Source organism: Camelus ferus, chromosome 23 (assembly GCF_009834535.1).
Source record: "Camelus ferus isolate YT-003-E chromosome 23, BCGSAC_Cfer_1.0, whole genome shotgun sequence".
In the NCBI taxonomy this organism is placed as follows: domain Eukaryota; kingdom Metazoa; phylum Chordata; class Mammalia; order Artiodactyla; family Camelidae; genus Camelus; species Camelus ferus.
The window spans coordinates 6,828,271-6,847,734 of record NC_045718.1 but is presented as its reverse complement, the minus strand read 5'-3'; the positions used below and the strand labels follow the sequence as shown (position 1 = coordinate 6,847,734).

At 36.8% G+C, this 19,464-nt stretch overlaps 1 long non-coding RNA gene across 15 annotated transcripts in view; it reads left to right on the top strand.

The window, feature by feature from the left end:
• Positions 1 to 19,137, top strand: part of LOC106730317 — a 230,561-nt gene extending 211,424 nt beyond the window's left edge. For 13 of the 15 annotated variants that reach the window (XR_004314664.1, XR_004314660.1, XR_004314657.1 and 10 more), the window contains 5 exons: positions 10,999 to 11,197; positions 11,342 to 11,552; positions 11,667 to 11,705; positions 12,011 to 12,113; positions 14,765 to 19,137. This is a non-coding gene — a long non-coding RNA (uncharacterized LOC106730317). The remainder of the gene's footprint in view (positions 1 to 10,998; positions 11,198 to 11,341; positions 11,553 to 11,666; positions 11,706 to 12,010; positions 12,114 to 14,764) is intronic. The other 2 variants (XR_004314659.1, XR_004314658.1) reach the window with 2 other exon arrangements.
• The last annotated feature ends 327 nt before the right edge of the window (positions 19,138 to 19,464 follow it).

Genomic DNA, 19,464 nt, shown 5'->3' with positions numbered 1-19,464 from the left:
TAGATTTCTCCATGGGCATTTCTTTCTGAAATGGTGATTCTCTGTTCTTTTGGCACCTCTATTTCAGTGTTTGTTAAAAGACTACAGATACAAGTTTATATTTTTGCCAGCCCTGTGTGAGATTCTCCGTTGCTCTTTACCTGCGTGGTTTGTTGAGTCATTATTTTTGGGATGCGCACTTGTGTGGGCGCGCACACACGTAGGCACGCGTGTATAGACCACTGTATGTTTAATTTGCATTTTACTGATGGGAGACAGCTCTGAACTTTTTTTTTTATATGTTTACTGGTCATTTGAGTACCTACTACCATGGCACTATGTTCGTGATGCTTGTTTTGTTTGTTTGTTTGTTTGGGGGTTTTTTTGTTTTTTGTATTGGGTTTTTAGTCGTATTGAGCTATAGAGTTCTTTTCTTTAAAAATAAATAAAGTATATTCTGGATGTTAGTGCATTAGCCTTCATGTATCAAAAGACTTTTCTCGATACTTTGCTTGCTTTTTCGTTCTCTTATAAGTTCTTATGATGAACAGAATCTTAACTTTCATATTCACCAATATATCAGTAGTTATTTTGATTACTCTTCTTTCTGAGAAGCTTCAAGTATGTTTCCCTGTCCCCAGGCCGTGAGGACATTCTCCTGTAGCAAATCTAGAAGCTTTATTGTTTTACCTGCCACAGTTTAGATCTACACTGAACCTGGAATTGAATTCTTGTTTATAGTTGAACGTTGGACTTAGCTTTTTTTTTTAAAGTGGGTAGTCAATGAAAAGGCCTTTTACAGTCTTTTTAGTCTGTAACATTGGACAACTTGTCTCTCCGCCAGTACCCTGGTGCTTTACTTATTACAGCTCTTTAATAAGTTAGTATCCGGTAGAGGCTGTTCACTTAACTTACTTTCTTTAAGAGGTCTTTGCTCCTGGCTCTTTATATTTCCAGAAGAAGTTTAGAAGCTGCTTGTTAATTATCACAAACGTATTTCTCTAGGTCTTAAATTGTGCATTTTTTTTAACCTTTGAATTAATTTTGGAAGAAATTATATTTTCAGAATAGTGAGTTTTACAGTCTGTAAACATGATGCATCTGTATTTATTTAGAGTTTTTCAGTTTCCCACTGCAGTGTTTTGTAGTGTTCAGAGTGTAGGTCCTGAACTTGGTTCAGTTGATTTGTATCTAGATATTTGATATATTGATGTGTTATTAAATTGCACCTTTGGAATGTTTATGTTCCTAATGATTGATCCTAGTATATAGAAAAACTTATTTTTGTATATTGCAGTTGTACCAGAAACATTCCTGAATGCACTTATAAATAATAATCCTTATCTGGGGGGCGCATTACAATATTGCACTGAGATTGCTGTTTTGTCTGTAGCTCTTTTATTCAGTCATTGTTGCTTTATATTTTCAGAAGCTGTGTTATTGACAGCATAAGAAGTTAGAATTTCTATAATGCAATGGTGAATTAAAACTCTCACCATTATAAAATATCTCTGTATTCTCTTTTTTCTTTAAAGTTTGTTTCATGAAATAGTAATACAGCTACTGCATCTTTCTTTTGATAATTTTTGGTCCATTGTTCTTTCTCATGCTTTTACATTTTCCTTTCTGTGCTTTATATTTAAGGTGTTTCTTTCACAGGCAGCATATGTTTGATTTTTTTTTTTTAATTCCAATCTACCCCTCCTAATTGCAATATTTAATTTGTTTTCATTTATTTGCATTCAATATCATTATTGGTATATTTGGGCTTAAATTGACCATATTACTGTTTGCTTTCTATTTGTATTGCCTTTTTTATTTTACATTTATTTCTTTACAGCTTTTTGGTTGAAATATACATTTAACGGTTTTATTTCCTCCTCTCGCTGCCGGCGTTATTACATCTTCCTTTACCGTTTTAAGAGGGAGTAGACTGCTTGAAGCATATTTCATATCCAGTAGCAGGTACACTACTACAGTCTTGTTATTTTCATTCTATTTTCTATTTTTAAAGTTCAAAATTAATGATTATTATAGTTTGTACAGTCAGGATTGATTTTATTTCCTCGCTCATTTACCACTTTCTTTGCTTTTCATTCCTGCAAACATCTCTGATGGTGCCAGTAATCAAGTCATTGCCTCTTGGTTCCAGATCCACTCATCATTGCCTGTTCTGTGGTCACGGAGATGGACTTGGTGAACCTGACTTTGCGGGCTGATGTGATGCTAAACTTTGTCAGCATAGGGCGCAGGGCAGACAGTGAGGCACAGAGAGTGTTTTCTTCCAGTCTCCAAGGCGCCCTCATCACCAGCGTTTGCCTTGTATGGATCTTCTGCAGGGCGTGGCTCCCGCACAGGCACAGCTTCTCCAGGAGCATCTTCCGTAGCAACGGCAGCACCCAGCAGGTCCCCCACACCCCACTGGGTGACATCATGATGGTGGAGTGGGGCTAGCTGGCTACCTCTCCTCTAATAACCCACCCCTCCCCCCGCCCCTGGTGGCTTAGCAGTGACACCACCCCCCGCACCACCCCCCGCATTTCTGACGGTAGATTTCAAGCCAGTTCTACAACAACTTTAGTACCCAGTGAGCCAAAGCTGCACACTCTCCAGTGAGGCCTGGATCTCAATTTGGGGCAGAGGGTCTCTTACTTGAGCACTCTCTAGTGGCTGTCCCTTATGTCTGCTCTTTCTGTCGTGTTAAAAATACTCTTCGCTTCTTCTTAGCCAACTTCTCGTTACCCCAGTCCTTATTGCGGTTAGTTATTACTTACATTAAGTGTTCTCCATTCAGATTACTGTGTAGTTTCTGTGTCTCAGAATTGATTGATAACCAACTTTCTACCTGTGATCATTTTTTAAAATACTTTAAAAATAAGAGAGTTTTGGGTTTTTTGAGCAGTTTTAGGTTCACAGTAAGACTGAGCATTAAGTGCAGAGAGTTCCGTGTACTGCCCCTCTCACACATTCCACATTAACCTCCCACACCAGGACATCCCTTACAAAGGATGAGCCTACAGTGACACATTGTTACCACCTGAAGTCCATAGTTCATATTAGGGTCTGCTCTTGATGTCTGTTCTGTGGGTTTTGACAAATACATGATGATGTGTGTCCAACTCTATAGAATCATACAGAATAGTTTACCTGTCCTAAAAATTCCCTGGGTCCCACCTCTTTATTCTTGCCTTCCCCCAAATCCATGGTAACCACTGATCTTTTCACTGTCTCCATAGTTTTGCCTTTTCCAGAATGTCATATAATTGGAATCATACGGTATATAGCCTTTTCCCATTGGCTTCTTTCACTTGGCAATATGAACTTAAGATGCCTCCACGTCTGTTTATAGTTTGATGGCTCATTTCTTTTCAGTACAAAATAAAATTCCATTGTCTGGACGTACCATGGCTTATTTATCTATTTGCCTACTATCTTAAAAACATCTGTGTACAGGTTTTTGTGTGGTCATGAGTTTTTAATTCCTTTGGGTGAATATCCAGGAGTGTGACTGCTAATAGTAGGTGAGAGCAGGTTTAGTTTGTGAGATAATCCACTCTGTCTTCCTAAGTGCAAGTACCATTATTTCCCGTTCCCACCAACAGTGAATGATGGTTTCTCTTGCTCCACATCCTTGCCAGCAGTTGGTGTCATTCTTGTTTCAGATTTTAGGTGTGTGGTGGTATCTCATTATTTCCTTTGCAGTAGTTCCTTAATGACGTATGATGTTGAACATCTTTTCGTGTGCTTAATTGTCATCTCTATATATTTGGTGAGTTGTATGTGAAGAACTTTTTGCTCATTTTTAAATTGGGCGGTTGATTTGTTTTTTTATTGCTGAGTTTTAGGAGCTATTTGCATGTTTTGAGTAACAATTCTTTATCAGATATGTTCTTTGCAAACATTTCCTCTGAGGACAGTGCCTCGTCTTTGCATTCTTTTGACCGTGCCTTGAAGAGCAGAAAGTTTAAAATTTAATGAAGTCCAACTTAATTATTTCTTTCATGGATTATACCTTTGGGGTTCTATCTGAAAGTCATAGCCAATCTTAAGATCACCTAGATTTTCACCTGTGTTATCATTTAGGCTTTAATAGTTTTGCATTCTCCATTTAGTTCTGTGATCCATTTTGAGTTACTTTTGTGAAAAGTGTGTTTGAGATCATTTTTCTTCTCCCTGAAGAAGATCCTTTTGTTTTTGTATTACAGTGAATTTGCCATTGTTGGTTTGTCTCAGGTTTTGTTTGCCCAGGTATGTATCTCACTTTTATTCTTGATGGATCTTTTTTACTGAAGATAGGTTTCTATATGCAATTATTTTACTTTAAGACTTTGAGAATATTGCTCCTTTTTAACTTCTGGCTTCTTTTATTTCTGTTCAGTGGTTAGCTGCCAGTCTGATGGTTTATTGAAGGAATTGTGGGCTGTTAATTTTTTTTTTTTCACTTCAGTGTTTTTAGATTGTTTTCTTTGTCTTTCATTTTCAGCAGTTCTACTGTGACACAATTAGGTTGATTATTTAATGATTCTGGCTTGCGATATAAAAGACTGTCAACTTTTCATTACTTTGGAAAATTCTCAGTTGTTATCTCTTCAAATGTTTTGTTTCTTCTTTTTCATCTGTCTCCTTCTTTTGGTATTTCAATTAACATAAGCATTAGAACCTGTTACTACACTCCTTACTCTCCACTTTTTTTTTTAAATTTCCATTATTGTTGTCTCTTCAAATTTTAATCTGAATCTTTTCTTCTGAATCACCTTTCAGGTTAACGACTTTGTCTTCATCCATGTTTAATCTGCTGCTAAACCGACCCATGAATGCTCACATTTTTCCATTTATTTTTTTTCAGTCCTTGAATTTCCATTTGATATTTGTAATTTTCAATTTTCTGCCCATCGAGTTTTTTATCTTTTGAAGCATGTTGAAAATAATTATTAAAGTTTGTGTCCAGTAGATTAATTTTCTGTGTCATTTGTTAGTTTATTTCTATTGACTTTTTTCCTGCTATCTATTGACTATGTTATTATCTTAACTTTTCAGGTGTCTGGTTATTTTTAATCGAGGTATGAAAAGTTTGTATTAAAAATTGTCAAGATAATTTGAGAGTTAAGATGCTGTTTTCTGTCCCAGAGAGGATTTATTTTTTGCTTCTAATCTGAGGTTAAAGGACTGGTCATTTCTGATGTTCTTGGTTTGGTTTCTGGGACTGAGGCATCTAGAAGCCAGGGTTCACTTCATTTCTAGCTCACCCTTACCCTTTACTACTGGGTATATGCCGGCAGGCTGCAAACTGGGAGGCTGGTGTATCAAGCATCTCGTCTAGTAGTGTCTTAGATTCCATTTCTGTCCCTACAGCTTCTTAAAAATATGAAAAATGCTGCTTAGTGTTTGAGCATCACATCAGGCTTGAAGTTCATACAGGAAAAGACCCCAGACTGTCGAATTTCCCTCTATAGGATTTCTTTTTTTTAATGGATCTTAGTCACATAATATTTTACTGTCTTGTTAGGCTTTTCCATGACATCAGGCTGGTGATTTTTATACTATTTCTATCTTTTCTAAATGTTCTTGGAGGTTCTCTGAATTACCTACTCCACCATTATTGTTTAATGGACATATTTTTCTAAGAATTAAAAAAAAAACCTCCGGAAGTAAAAAGAAAAAATATTCCAAAAAATCGAAATAGAATTGGCCTCAGCTTTCTCTTTGACAAGATTAAAATCCAGCAAACTGGCAACATCTCCACAGACTGAAATATAAGACTAAATACGTGTAAATATGCTTACACAATTTAAAAATAAACTTTTTAAAAGCTTAAAAGTTAAAAATGACAAAAGTTAAAAGACAATTCCTTTCAAAGAGAAAATAAGAAATTAAATGACATACTTCTCAGACTATTTTTGTACAGGAAATAGATTCAGTTCCATGTTCTAGAAGGCCTACGTTACAGGTGAAGAACAAACAGAAAGAACTGAAACTGTGACTAATCCAAACAGTAAGCAGGATAAAAACAATTTTTTTAATACTTTGCTATTATAAAACAACTATTCTCAAGATTGCTTTAAGTAGAGATCTTTGCTCTTGTGCTTACGTTACACACACCTACTGAAAACAAAATACAAAGAAGTTTTGACAATTAAAAGATGGGGAAAATGTACATCAGGTTTGGTAAAAGTTTGCACTTCAAGTATGAATGCTAAACATCCCTGAAGATACTAAAATTATAATTTAAACTTTCAAAGACTTTGAATGGAAGAAAGTACACAATTTTAAGTTCATAGTTAAGTATATTCAACAATGGAGATATAATAGTGCTCATTATTTTGCATTAAATAAAAAAGAATCCGCTCCACAATTTCTTAGGAACATTTTCGTGCAGCACTAGGGGCCTTGGGCCTCTGGAACTCCGTAAGAGGAGGAAGTGAGTAAATGCTGCTGTTGTGATCGAATCAGGTTCCTCCTGATTCTTCTGTTTTCCTCCGACTCAGTTTTCTCAGCTACAAATGTACATGTCGTTCAGGGTTCTTGTGAGGATCAGGAATATATACATAAATTATCTAGTTTAATTCCTGGTACATAATAGATGCTCAAATGATGGTGTTACTACTCTCATTATTGCTATAATTTTTAGTACATATTTGGCAAATAAACTTATGTTGTCTTAATTTTAGCAAATCACTATCATTTAATACAATTAATTTTGTTTTTAAAAATATCGTTTTATAGTTTTATTTGAATGTCAATCTAATAGAAAAGCCTCATTCTTTAAAAATTTTTTTTTTGTTGAAATGTATTCAGTTTACAATGTTGTGTTAGTTTCTAGTGTGCAGCACAGTGTAGACATACATATGTTCCTTTTCATATTCTTTTTCATTATAAGCTATCACAAGATAGAGAAGCCTCATTCTTAAAACTTTATTTTTATTCAAAGACTCTTTCTTTTCTAAAATCCCATATTACATAATGATTATCCATACCTATCAGGAGAGTAGAATCAATACTTCTAATATCAAATGCGCTGGCTCAGAGATCACTTACAACTCACTGATTTATATCTAAACTTGGGGAAAAAATTTCCCACTATGATTCTGTTATTTATAGAACTGGCTAAGATTGCAGTGTAACAGAATTTTACCACTATGCCTCAGTAAAATTCTACACTCAATATTTACTTGAATAAGTGGAAGTAAACAAGGTTTTTATATTATCTCAGGTTATGAAAAAGCTTAAGGGACATATATTAGATTTATAGAAAAACAGATGGTATTAGAAATGCATATGGATATCAAATATTGAATATTTGCTTCATTGCCTTGTTTGCACATGTTGATGTTTACTTGTGATGTGATTTACAGAGTTGCATACTCAACAACAATAGTTGTAAAAGTTGCTTTTACAATATGCTTTCAAACTGGAAGAAAAAATCTTACTGATTCTACGATTGATTTGTAAAGAATCATACAAGATATTCATGAGAAATGGAAAAGAAAACTTTAATACATTTGTTCCTATGAAGAGTAAAATTGTAAAGGGATGACTTTTTATAAGTATTTTATAAGTTTAATGCACTTTGAATCAATACACTCTGGATCCAGACAGAGCACACATTTCCCACCTATATGCTTGGCTTTTTAATGGGTGTTTGAAAAATAATATGTGTGATGTTGTAGCTTCCTTTTTTCTGGCCTCACAAAACCTTAATCTTCTCAATTTTTAATTTCCATGAATTATATTATTGTCTACCAACTAGCCAAGCCAGCAGCCAAAGCAGAATCTGTACCTGTTTTGTGTTCCTCACGGTGCCTTCTAAGGAGTCACCAAGTCTCACTGTACTTGATTCTGCATTGTTCCCTAACCCATCAATTTCTTTCTGTCTCCATGGCCAATACATGAGGCCAATTCAGCATCATTTTTCCTAGATTACTGCTACATTTTGGTAATCTCTTTGCCTCTTGTCTTAGTTTTCTCTAATCTATTTTCTTTAATGCCAGCCTTAATGACCTTTCTAGAAAAAAAAAAATGATCATGTCATGTTCCTAGTTCATAAAACTTAATTATTCTGAGTGCTAAAATAAAATCCAAACTTCTTAATATGTCTTGTAAGTCCAGAACTATCTGAGCGTTGTTTATATCTCTAGTAGGATCACTTAGCATTCTTCTCCACATACTCTAGTTTTAACTATACCGGATTTCTCTGTTTCTTGAAGGTCTTATGCTTTTTCCTGCGTCCCAGGCTTTACAGTCAGTTTCAACAGCTTTATTGAGATGGTCAAACAATTCACCCATTGAAATTGTACAGTTCAGTGGCTTCTAGTGTATTCATAGAATTGTGCAGTCATCAACACAATCAATTTAAGAACATCTTCATCACTCTTAAAAGAACCCCCACATCCATTAGTGGTCGCTCCCTCTCCCCTACTAGTCCCCTCCTCTCCACACCCCCCTGCAGCCACTAATCAACTTTCTATTTAGATTTGCCAACTGTGGACATGTCGTAGATGGACTCAAACGTTTATGCTTTGTGTCTGTGTTCTTTCACTTAACATAGTAGTTTCTGTGCTCATCTGCGTTGTTGCAATGAATAAGTACTTCATTTCTTTTTGTTGCCAAATAATATTCCATTGTATGGATATCATAGCACTTTTATTTATCTTTATCAATTGGTGGACTTTCGGATTGTTTCCACTTTTTAGCTCTCATGAAGTATGTTTTTGTGTGGATGTGTATTTTCAGTTCTCTTGAACATACCATTTTCAGTGAAACTGCTGAGTCATACGATAACTCTCCTTCCTCTTTTCAAAAAACTGCCAGGCACTTTTCCAAAGCTGCTGCATCATTTTACATTTCCACCAGAAGTGAAGGATTCCAGGTCTTCCACATCCTTGTCGATACTGATTATTTTTTGTCTTTGCAGTAGTTTCTTTTTTTTCCTGGAAAACGTCTTCTTTTGTGCTAGCCTCCTTGTCTCTTTTCCAGAGGGCTGTACTTCATCCTTAATTCTTAGTGTGAATGTTACTTCCTCAGAAATTTGTCCCTGACATGCTCAAATATTAGGTGTCTTAAATTGCCGGTTGGCATGACATCATATATTACCAACATTTATTATAACAGTTAGTCCAATCAGATGTCATACCAGTCACATTCTAGCCTTTGTGAGGCACTAGGACTTTTTTTTTTTGCTACTGAATCTGAGCATCTTGAAAAATACCTAATATCTAATAAATGCCCCAAATATTTGCTAAATGATTGATGGAATAAAAATCTGACTCTAAAATCTATTTTTCAAAAAAAAAACTTCTGTAACCAAACTTTTAAACATCAGTTTATTAAAGAGGATCACAATTCCTCCCAGTCAGTTACTAATACCTACATTGTTTCGAATTCCTTAAAGGGAAGTTCTAAACATTCCATAGAGCATTCTTATGCATTAGCTTCTGCAGTGTTTTTTTCAGCAAAAGAGCCAAGATAACCCCAACTGTCCTTTCTTCACTCTTGGAGCTGTACAAATTATGCTTTTCAGTATTGTTGGACAAGATCTGGTACCAAGCAGCAGATGCTCTGGTCCCCTCTGAGGGCTCGCCGAAACTTCGTGGATGAGATGTCATTGGTGATCCACTTAATCACCAGGTGAATGTTGTTCTGATGTTTACACAGCACGTCAGCTTCATAGATGAAACCACTGAATCCTTTTACAATCAGGGCCTAAGTCTCTTTCTAGTGACACCGTCTACAAAGCTCCCCTCGCAAGTTCCCACCTCCATCCTCTGATTCGTGGACCATTGTGATCCAAGGTAGTAGCCGTTTTCAGAATGGGACCAGGACTTTCATACATTGAGACTGGCTGTCTTTTCCTCACTCTCATCTACATATTCTGCTTGTTGTACAAGAGGGGTGTCAGTGCCACCTTGCTTTTGAAGCAGTCTTGAAAGTTTCTTAGACTTCTCGTATTCAAGCAATGATGATGCTTGAATATCCAGACGCTGTTCAAGACGAATTTTAAAATGTCACTTTGTACAAGTGTCTTATAGAGAATTTTCATGTTACTGTGTCAAGGGATTAGTTGTGATTACCATAGTAAAGAGAGATGGCAAGAGCAGATACTGTGAACCACGAACAAGGAAGGCGGGCAGCTTAGCAGTGATCTGTAATCCATCCCAGCGATAATTTGCGCCTTTACTTTTTGCTGTCGTTACAAAGCCCTTTATCCATGATGATGATCTAAAAACGGAAGGTGGTCGCCTGTTCTCATCGCTTTTCCTTGACTCTGCTCTGTTATGCATCCTGTTACCCTCTTGGTAGTTTTAATTTATAATGGTTTTCTGCTATCACCTGGGTTTTGAAATATTGAAACTTTTATGACAGAAATACAATTACTCTCAGTGCACGTAGTAAACAGTAAGAATAGAGACTGATGCAAAAGAGTCCACGGATAAAAGAAGACAGAAACAAAACAAAAATTGCCACCTCCTACATCCTGAAGGCCGATACAGCCCAACCTCTGTTCTGTTTGGGACCCAGCACATTGAGAATGCTCTGTGAATTTTTTTACGACAGCAGTCTCATAAGTGCACAGTGCCTATGCTTTAAATATTCCTGGTTTAGTCATTCTTATCATATTTTATGGCTAAAATTACTTCCCCTTAGATTAAAAGTAAATCTTCTTTGATTGAAAAACTATTAAATCTTTATTTTTCAGCAGTTTGTACTTACTGGCACATTGAAAATGAAAGAAAACAGTGTGTTCCTTCCTTTGCTCTCATAAATGGTAATTAGATTATTTGCTAAGAAATTACTTTTCAGAATTAGCTCTCTTCGTGGTTATTATTTTTCCCTTTGACGGGACTTAACTGATTTAATGTGCTTCCCACTACCTTTGGCAACCATATAGAAATTCCATGGTGGGATGAGTCAATGTTTGCACGAGGAGAACTTTCAGAATTATAGACAGATAGATGAATGTCAGAAGATTGGAAGTCTAGGGGAACAAAGCTTCCTCTTAAATTACCTTTGTTCTTCCTATAGTGCTACAGTTTCATTCTGCAGTGCGACAGGAAGTGGAGTTCTGTGAGCTGCCTAAACTGCAGGTGGGATGCCACGGGTATGGGGACAGTGACAGCGCAGTACTGATGTGTCTCTTTGTCAGCGGTAAAGCTGAATCAGGGCAGCCTGTGTGCTGGGCCACCTAGCTCTTCCCTGCTGCTACTTGCCCTCGGGGGAAATTGTGAGTATAAAGTATATTCTTACAGAAATCTGAAACTTATGTAGGCTTTGTGTGTGTACGTGTGGCTGTGAAAATAAATTGCCTCTATGTCTTCCACACGGAGCCTTCTTGACCTGACCACCTTTTGTCCTTTTTATCTCCCAGACACGTGAAGTCCCTTGAAGAGCTGCCAGTGTCGTAACCATGAAAGAGCAACGAGTCCCTCTGTGCTCCTGAAAACGCGCGCTCTTCGTCCTGGGACCGAGCAGCCACGCTGGGCCCGGCGCCCGCACGGCCCTGCCTCGCCCCAGCCCTGCGCCGGCTGACGGAGGCCCCCGGCTTGTCCCCGAGCAGCTGGCGCTGCAGAAGTGTCCAGGTGCTCGCAGGCACGCCTGCTTTTGCTGCGCTTTGCTTTACTGCATTTCGCAGACTTTTGTTTTGTTTTTTAATTTTTTGTTGAAGTGTAGTTGATTTACAATGTTGGTTTCAGGTGTCCAGCAAACTGATTCAGTCACACATATGCACACATGTATGTATTTTTTCTTCTCAGATTATTTTCCATTATATATTATTACAAGAAATTATAGTTCCCTATGCTATAGAGTAGGTCCTTGTTTGCTTTATATGTAGTAACGTGTGTCTGTGAATCCCAAACCCCTAATTTATCCCTCCCTGGCATTTCCCCTTTGGTAGCCACAGTTTGTTTTCCATGTCTGTGAGTCTGTTTTGGGTTTGTAAATAGAATTTGTATCATTTTTTTTTTAGATTCCACATGTAAGTGATATCATGTGATATTTATCTTTCTCTGACTTCACTCACTGTGATCATCTCTAGGTCCATCCACGTTGCAGATACTGCATTTTTTACCAATTGAAGGTTTGTCACCAACAGCAATCCACCAGCGCTGTTTTCTCAGCCGTCTCACATTTTAACTAAGGTGTGTACATTGTTTTCTTAGACATAATGCTACTGCACACTTTATCGACTACAATATAGAGTAAACATAACTTTTATACACACCAGGAAACCAGAAAATTGTGACTTGCTTTATGGTGATACTCACTTCACTGTGGTGTCTGGACCTGACCCACAGTATCTCCAAGGTCTGCTTGTGTAGGAATGTAAGTATAAAGCCGGCTCCAGCAGTGCAGGCAGCGTGAAGCTGTGAGCACCGGGTCTCCTCCTCAGAGCTGGCGGCAGTCCCCAAATTCTGATCTTTTTCATGTCTTCTGTGGATTAACAACTTGGCTTGCAGATAGACAGGGCTATAAAAATACAGATAACTTCTTGTACACGTTCTCCTCCCGTGCCCATTTCACTCTCTAACTCTTCAGCATAACTCAAAATATATTACGCTAGCGTGTGAAAGATTTTGTGGGTTTGGATGGGAGTAAGAAGTAAATCTTAGTGTTATTTACCTTCTCGCTGTGATACTTTTTTTTGACTGCCAAGGAAAGGTGTGGGTGACATTTGAAGTACGGGTGGCTGATTTGGAAGAAGCCTTCTTTTACATAATTCTAGCGGCTTTTAAAAGTACGAGTGGGTTTTGCACAGCAGGTGGTGAATGGCAGCTGTTTGGGCAGAATACGGATGAATACAGACACCTCCACATTATAAAAGTTTCAAAAACAAAACATGTTGGGTCTGATATATGACAGTGCATATGAAATTACCTGTTCTTTTTTTTTTTTCTTTCTGCTTTTTTTTTTTTTTAAGTGTTGGTTACATTTCTTCTGTAGTTTTAATTTAAGACAATGTATTTTAGGTAAAATTAACAATTTAAATTTTACCTAAATAAACGCTTTCATCAATGGTAGGATTGTAGCTTTAAATGTTTTAAACTTCGTATTTCTCATTTGTCAGTTTGGTTAGGAAAGTAATGAGAAGGGGACATTGTAGTTGGAAAAACTCTGAATCTTAGTCTGGATCTGACTTCTAATCCAATTTCAACCACTATCACCTTAACATAGTTAAAATAGGAGTGGATATTTAAAATAATTTTGAAGATAAAGTCTTGAAAAAGTCAATTTCTGCTTTTCAGCCCAGACATTCATTCATTTACTCATTCATTGAAACTTTTTTCAGTTTCTACTGTGTGAGACCCTATCCTGGATACAAAAGAGAATAAACCATACTTGGAATCTTCAATGAGGCTTTTATATGGGAGGATGACAGAATAATATAAATAATCATGGATATAGAAGAGAGAGGATAATTGCATCAGAATGTTATCTCTGTGTTTTCAGAATTTAGAGGATGTCTGTCAGGACTTGGAAATATGAAGAAGGGAGAGGTCACTGTATTGATCTTGACAAATGTCTACTGTTACTACAAAAGAAAAGAGATAAGGAGACTCAAGGAATGATATGAGAAAAACTTTGGAGAATAAGAAGTACTGAGTATGTGCAGAGGACCACATAATTTTCAACTCAGAGTCAGGGAGTATTTAGCAGAGAGCAATGTTGAGATACGGCTGGAAAAGAATTTAAGGGCTCCACCAACACACAGAGAAACAAAAATCAAGAGATGTCGAGTAGGCTAGGCAAAAAATTTTCTTGACAATAAAATAAAAGAGCTTCCCTGTTCTAAGTACTATGAACCTCGAACATAGTGGATATTAAGCAAACGTTGCTGGTATAAAGGTCTTATCTCATTTTGTTCCCCAAGCAATTAAATGAAGTAAGAATATTTCTCAAACAACCAAAAATAGAACCACCATGTGATCCAGCAGCTCCACTCTTGGGTATATATCAGAAGTTAAAAAAACACTAATTCAAAAAGATAGTACACCCCAGTGTTCATAGCAGCATTGTTTACAATTGCCAAGAAATGGAAGCAACCTGTGTCCCATCAACAGACGAATAGATGAAGATGTGGTAAATACATATGCGATGGAATATTAGCCTTAAAAAAGAATGAAATTTTGCAACAACGTGAATGGACATGGATGTTTTTTGCTTGATGAAATAAGTCAGAGAAGGACAGACACTCTGCTATCAATTATATGTGGAATCTTAAAAAAAAAGCACAAAAAGTGTGTATAACAAAATGGAAACAGACTCACAAATATAGAGAACTGGTTATGAGTGCAGAGAGGGATGTCTGCTGACATAGTTCAAGTATATTTTATGTTAAATAGAAGTGTGCGTATTTTGTATTAAATAGGCTACTCAATGAACTATGTGACTCGGGAAAATCTCTTGTTAGGTCTAAGCACTCGGCTTACAAATGAAATACTGAAATGCAGACCAACATACCTTACCCAACACGTCCACCTTCACCCATGAAAAGAACCCCAGTGCTTCCGTAAAGTTTTTTATTTCTAAATAAATGAATTCTGTGTTCATGCAGTTGATATTCATTGAGTGTCAGCATGTCAGGCACTGTGACAAGCTTTTCACATACGTTGTATCATTTAAATGTGATTCATGCTAAAATGATACAGTCGAAATGGCAGTGTCTGTACGCTAGCTGCGGCCAGGGAGCACGGCGGGCGCAGTCGGGCCGAAGTCCTTTAGGAGGGTGTCTCCCTTCCCTGGGAAGAGGCCCTTTGCAGTCTTCCATCTGTCCTTCTGTTCTTTCGATCAGGCAAGCAGACATCAAGCCAGCAGCTGCTGCGGCACACTGCAGTCACGGGGACGAAGGCATACACGAAGAAAACAGAGCATTAAAAAGACCGAAGGAGCCTTGCCCACAGATGTCCTCTTCAGCCTCCCGAGTAGCCTGCTGATCAAGAGAGAGAAATGAAGCTGGTTTAGCCACTGTTAATTTTTGACAAATAATACCATCACACACAGAGAACACAGTGAAGGGCTAGCACAAAACATGAGCGGCTCGCAACGCTAGTGTGTGCTGCTGTTTGGCCAAACTGTGTTCATGCCCTTCAGGAAGTCAGGTGTCGTGGAGAGACAGGCGGGCAGGATGTTACGACTGTGATTACTGTCAGCAGAGTTTCACTATACACGTTTTTTTCTCATGTGTGATTCTTCTGTACTGGCTCCTGGAGTTTGAAGGATTAACCTTAGGAGAAGTCCTTTGCCTTTTCTACCACCTTTTAACCCCCTCCTCATCCTCCTGTAATGTGCGTCTCATAGTGGATGAGACAAACTTTTGGTCGCAGGATAGAGAAAGAAAATGTAAAAAAAAAAAAAAAAAACAGTAAAAAAAAATGCAACTTTACATGAGAAATTTGCTCCCTAAATTCATGTTTGCTTGTTTGTTTTTGTGTATGTGTTTTCAGAGGTCCTAGAATTATTTAAAAAGTTAGTAATTTTAGTGTCCATTAAGGAAGTTGTTCAAAAGTTCAGACGCCTAGTGTCTTGAAAGCTGCTTATAAAACAGTTTTGACTGTGTTTTAACAAAACTCCAAGTGACAATGACAGTAGATGTTTCTAGAAATGTCAACTGCTTTCTGGTCTAGATTCACTCCATAGCACCAATAGTAGTTTCTAATTGACATTTTACTTTTCTGTTTCAAGCTAAAGACAGACGGGTGTGTATCTGTGTGATATGAAAAGCAAGTGTTTTCTCAGTGCTCGTTTTCAAATCGAATTGTTGTCAGGTTCCATTGGACTTTTTGAAGAGGTCTGCGTCTATTCTTTATTTGTAGTGTTTTTGTTTTTGTTTTTGTTTTCTGTCTCTGATTGCAACCTGGCTCAAGGCTTTTGCATCCTAGAATCATTAAGTATGGCAGCAGGCAGTTGGAAATTAGAATTTCAACGTACCGATTTTCTCCTCCGGAGGCTTATAGGAATTGGTGGTGAAACAATAATAAAGTGATTAGGTTAGACAACACTCCAAAGCTGACATCTGTCTCGGGAATTCTCAGTGTGAGTATTAAAGCTAGGGTCAAATACAAGGTTGCAGTTTAATTTATTATACTGCTTGAAATGATGAAACCATGATCAACTCTGGGTCCGATGCCTGTTGAAATTAAGGTTAAAAAGATGCCTATAAAACTGTCATGTAATGTTCATTTCTAGCACTAAGTATTGCCTAATGTATTTTTTTTAAATGGAGGAAGATATTTGAACTAATGAAGTAACTAAAAATTAAGTCCATTCTTAAATAAATAGGACACTATGGCAATATATTTGGATAAGGGTGATTCTATAAATAAGATCATGTAAATGCCTTTTGTTAATGGTAATCTTCTTTAGCATTTGCCAAGTCTGCTTCCTTCAAGAGGCTTAAAAAGTGCTTTTTAATATCCGTCTACTGCTTCACAGTAGCTCTGTGTAAAATGAGGCGGATCTCCTCTCTAAAAATGTCATTGCAAAAAGAATTTTCTCTCTGGGAATAAATGACCTAACATTGAATAAATAGCCCCCAAAAATCTATTGCTTCCTTTGTCTGCCTGAGAGTGTACAGTCAGATCAATGTCCCATTGAACTTTGCACTGGTGTGAAATCATCTGATGTATTTGGTCAATTTGGGGTGTAACATTTTAAGAATAAGTAGTCGATCATGTCTAATGTATCAGTTCGTGTATCTTCTTATATGTTCATCATATATAATAGTTGTTCAATAAATATTTAACACCTGATTTAGTATCAGATGACTGTATAAATGCCATAGAAGGTGGTATGTGGCGATGATAGGACACTGTGCTTCACACATATGCCCTCAGTAAATGCAGTTATTAATTTGATTATTATTCAAGATTATTAGAAAAGAAAAATACTATAGAAAAGCCAAAAGGACATGAATAAATACATTTACTTAACTAGTATTTTTACTGCTTTATGTTAGAACTCGTCTGGAATAGCACCCATCCCAGAGGAGTACAAAATCGAATTCAGAAAGAACTTCTAATTCAAAGTCATTTCTGTGTAGCAGTGCTTATTGTAGTGCTGCCCGGCTTCTCAGCATAGTGACTAAGAAAACCCAGGGTTGGCGGGGGCGGTGCGGGGGGAACACTCAAAATCTTAAAATGACCATAAAAGCTAAAACAGAAGCAAACCACAACTGGATAAAATCTGCATTGTATTTGAGAAAGCAGATAGTGAATGAAAAGCATGTGTCCCAGGTTTTATTTAACAACATAACCGAACTTTGACCTCATGGAAAAGAAGCTAATGCAAATCCTACAAGAAAATGCTTCGTTTCTCTCAAAGCTGGATTTTGTCTCTCCCACCGGCCATCTGGGCGATGCCCACTCCGGCTCTCAAGGGCTGACTGTGAAGTAGCTACAGGACCATGTCTTTTCTCCATCTCTTATCGCCAGGTCCCCTGCCCCCAGTACTGATTGTCCCCTCCGAACAGACTTGATTCATGTGGGCAGAGACTACAAAGCCCAACAAAGCACTCGGAACCTGGACTGCATGGCAGAGTTGCTCCAGCATGTGGAGGTGGCGTGGAAAGAGAGGGGAAGCTGCGGGAGGCACAGGGGCATTGTAAGAGGTTTCACACTCAGGATCCAAATGCTACCAGAAGACATGTGGGAGCAGGACTTGCCGTGCAACGTGTGGTTTAAAGGCAGTATAGCCACTCAGATCAGCAGAGAAACAGGATCATGGCTCTAAATTAATATTTTGTAGAATCTTTCGTAAAATTTCAAGACTCTACTACATGCTCGATAGGGTTCAAGAAAATCAGACTTCTTTGTCAAGAAATGTAGAGAATTATTAGTTATTTCCATTGAAAGGGAACAGAGTAGAGATCAGTTGCATGACCCTGAGAGAGACTGTAATTCCACGGCACTTTTATTAAAATAATTTGATTTGAAGATAAAAAAGCAACAGATCAACAGATGTTTGCCACACTCTTGTGAATAAAAAATGCAATCTGAAAAAGAATCCTGTTCAAATAAACACGGGACATAGCCAATGAAGAAACATGTGTTGGTTGCCATGGTTAAAAAAAAATACTAGTGTAAGTCTGGTGAGATGCAAAGAGATAATCAACATAAATATAAAACTAACTTAGAATTACTTGATTAGTAGAACTGCATAGAGAATCGTGTTAATAGTTGACAACTTAGCACTGATAAACATCTTCTAAAAGCAGTGAATGTGTTACGGAGGCACTACAGAGTATTGCGAACTCTAAGGATTTTACTATCCTGCAGGATTGTTTCTTTATGTCTGTCAGGATGAGAGTATATTGGTTGACGTCATCAAAAAAGTTTGTTGTAATGGTTGAGCTATTTCCTATAATAATTACTTTTTTGGCCTTGACGTTGGATTTAAAAGCTTGAATTATAAATATTTCCTATTATAGTTTTTTCTTATTCCACGTGCATACCTCATGCAAATTAACTATCTTATAGCCTTGCCCTGACCTTTACCTCATTGAAGGAAATTAAATTGTAGAATGAATCTGCTTTGGCGAATCATTCTCAGAAAACATTTTTTTCCTCTACATTGTTGAAGTTTAAGAGAAGCCTTTAGTATGCCAAGTCATCAATCTTATTATATAATGAAATAAAAATCTAGATCATTGGTAAAATATTAAAATAGTTTGTTTTTCTGAGGATGAAGATGAAATAGCAACTTTCCAAATATTGGTGTATAGCAGAAAAGAAAGAAGTGCCTGTAACAGTTAGCTCTTCATGTTGTCAGGATTTGAGGGTGCTTTTCATATGGTATACGGGCACATTTGACACTTTTCTTGGCTGCTTGAAATCAGTGAAATACATATTGGGACAAAGACATTCGATCCTGTAGACATCTGAAAATCTTCAATTTGTACAATTTTAACCACTAGTAGTCATTCTAGCATTTATTCTATAGATGTATTGAAATCTTGGAAGCAAATCTGTATAGCATATGTAAAATAATAAAGAGAAACAGTAGGCCTTTTAAATGAAACACAAGAATAAATCAGCAGCTCCAATTAGGTCTTATAAAAATTATTCAACCAAATATCTAAAAATTGAGGTAGTTCTATTTAAGAATGAATTAAGAGATTAACTCGTCTACTATATGACATGTATCCTAAGAGTTAAAGCCAAAGACAGAAGTACCTGAACTTAGCATTTTTATAATTGAGTAGTTATTAGATGAAATATGCAATTTTAATATGAAAAATATTATCTCAATACTTCCAAAAATCAGGAAATCAAGAAATGAGTAAAATTTTAATACTCTTAAGAATTATGACTATCAATTCTTAGTATTATTTTTGACTTTTTAAGGGTTTTGTTATAATATGTTCTACTTACTATTAAAATCTAATTACATAGACTTCAGAATTTTCTAAGACAGTCCTTTGGATCCTGTAAGTGTGAATTTTGATGTAATAACTGCTAATAAAATTATATTAAAAAAAGGATTATGACTAACAAA